Genomic DNA, 3,055 nt, shown 5'->3' on the forward strand with positions numbered 1-3,055 from the left:
CATTAAAAAAAAAAAAAAAAAAAAACTAAAGCAAAATGGAAGACATTTAATCCCCTCCAGAGACTCGCATGCTCTCTGTGTTGGAGTGCACCACCCTCCCTGAGGTGTGAGCGGAGGCGTGGACGGGTGGAGGTGCTACAGTCGCCGAGCTTCAGCTTGTTCCGTCTCTTTGCGTTGTACATCGTGGTCGTGGAGCTACCTGCCCCGCCCCGCCCCGCCCCTATTCACAGCCGAGACGGCGAGGCACCCACCGCAATGGGCTGGGACCCGTGTCGCTGCACTACCAGCAGGGGGCGTACTCCACTCCTCTTCCAGCGTCCCCGCTTCTTCATGACGATGGAAGCAGAGCGAAGCGGTTTCAGAAGGGCCAACTCCTCCGGCTGAGAGACTGACTCACGTTCGCAGTTGTTCATGGATGTGTACGCTGATCCGTGCACGTGTTGGAATCGACATAGGAAGCCTTACCTGAAAAAAAATGACAAAACAGTTGTAGATTAACTTTGTTCTTTTATTATTATTATTATTATTATTATTATTATTATTATTAATATTATTATTACCACCTTTTTTGTTTTGTTTTTTTTCTAAAGTATGTTTTGTTTTTTGGATGACAGTTGAAATGCTTGTATTTCAGTCTTTCTTCATGCTTAGGTTAAATGTGTGTGTGTGTGTGTGTGTGTGTGTGTGTGTGTGTGTGTGTGTGTGTGTGTGTGTGAGAGAGTGTGTAAGTAGACTTGGGGTTCGGGGGAATGATCCACACATTCTTGCTCTTACAAGCGTTCACACTTGCGCACACGCGCACTTACCTTTGGACACCAACACACATGCACACAAGTCTAGAGCCACTTTCAGAGTTGAGACGGAGGCACTTGTCTGCGTGTGAGAGAGCGAGAGATTTGGAGCTTTTGAAGGAGACACCATGACGCGTATCCAGAAATCTGTGTCTTCCTCGTTCTTCGCACGGGACCGTTTGTGTTCGGATAATCGGCAATCCCAGCAGTGGGAGAGGCCGAGAGACTGTACGTAGTTGTCCAAGAGCAGTGAGGAAAATCCCATGTTTCAGTCTAGCAGACTGGAATGAACAAGTACACCTGTGAAACTTGTAGATGTAAATATTCTGATACTTCCTGATTCACAGCACAGTCTCCCAACTTGCCACACGTGCACCCTTCTCGCCAACACTCCAGTCACGCCACCAGAGGGCAGTCTAATCGGGAGAATTATTTGTGTGTTATTTTTGTTTGTTTATTGTTTTGTTTTTGTCTCCCTTCGTACCACGTTTTCACGACACAGAATGGTGGCAGGGTGTTGGGTTTTTAAAACATTTTATTTTCTGAAACATACTAAAGTAATCTCAGCATTTGTGTCTGTTTAGCGCTAATAGCACTGCGTGCGTGCCTGTGTGTGCGCGCGCGCGCATGAGCTAAAGCACTGCAGTGAAAAGTGTTGCGAGTGGTCCTTATACCTCCAATTACAGACACTTGTGCTGTTTTGGTGGCATTTGACCTTTTAGCAGTGGTGCGTGCGTCTATTAAACACATCGGGACACGTGCTGACATCTTGGTTAAAGTGCATGTTGTACGGGGACGGTTACCAGTATAGGACAACGAGAAAAGACTTTATGTATTCAGTGTCCAGTATTCAATGTCAATATGAGAATACTTTCTTAAAGACCTGACATTTTCATTATATTATTTGTTTCCCCCCCTCCGTATTTTGTTTTAATTTTCTGAATTTTATCAGACTGGGCAGCTTTCTTTTATGACACAAGCTGGCTCTTTTTTGACTTTAGCAAACTTATTGTAGAGATAATGTTTTTTCTATAATATAAAACAAAAAAATTGACATGGATATTGGTACTGTCATTTTTTTCACTTCTGTTTCAGGAAAAAAAAACCTACATATTTTTTAGCTCAACTCTTGGGGTAATATTATTAAGAAATTCAAAACTAAAAAAAATGACAACTCACTTAGTGACTAAGATGCCTTTAACCTTTCCATTCCATCTCCTCTCTAGAGTTTTCTATCCTTGTGTAGTATATTAATGCTATTTTAAAACAAAAGAAACGACAAATATCTAAGGGTCATTTAGCCGTCATTTTCTTTTCTTTTTTTCCTCTCCTCCTCGGTTTTTTCGTGTGTGAATAGGACGACCTCCTCCCATCTGCAGAGCATGTAAAAAGAGCTCGGTATGTCTTTCTATTGCTTCCCCTTTTGTATCCTTTGTAATTGTACACGGTGTAAGCTGCGAGAGCGCGCGGAAGACGGGGAGAGGGCGCGAGAGCGGAGCAGGCGCCGGGCGAGCGGCAGCGCGCGCCCTCCGTTCGCCCCTCTGTTTCGTCCCTGTGTGTGTTTCCATTTATTTGTTCCTTTTTTTTTTTTTTTTTTCTTAGCAAGTACTTTCAAAGAACTCTGTACATTTTAACTTGAAACAAAAATAAATTATGTTGAGCCGTTTCACGTGGTTCTGTATATTGTTCTCCTCCGTTACGCCTTTAATGTGACAAATTGCCCGTTATTGTGGATAACGTCTGCAGAAGTATCGAGATGACCAACACGGCTTGTCCGTGCTTTCCCTGAGGCAGTGTTGACTCAACATTAAACGTCTGACCACTCACTACGGTCATTGGTGACCTGGTGAAATAAATCACGAAGTATGATGTTTGTAAATATTACGGACACAGTTGAAATGCATCGTAACCTGGTATCATAACACATCATTAGCGACATTACCGCTTTAATACTTCATATTGACGTTTCACATGTAAGAGCTGACCTACATAATGGAGTTGAGTAGGACCCGCAGTGTACGCGGGGGTTTGTTGCTGCGTAGATGGTGTGTGATGAACACGCCCCTTTGCATCTGACCTATAAGTGAACTATACAGGCCCCTGAAATTAGTTCCGACTGCCTGGTTTGATTGGACGAGACGTTCAACGAATAACATCGCTGGGACTGTTAACTCTACATGTACCACTCCGCCTAACAAGTGCAGTCTATTAACCCTTAATGACATGAACGAGCGTTATCTATATTACTAGTAACCCTTAATGAC

Source organism: Electrophorus electricus, chromosome 9 (assembly GCF_013358815.1).
Source record: "Electrophorus electricus isolate fEleEle1 chromosome 9, fEleEle1.pri, whole genome shotgun sequence".
In the NCBI taxonomy this organism is placed as follows: domain Eukaryota; kingdom Metazoa; phylum Chordata; class Actinopteri; order Gymnotiformes; family Gymnotidae; genus Electrophorus; species Electrophorus electricus.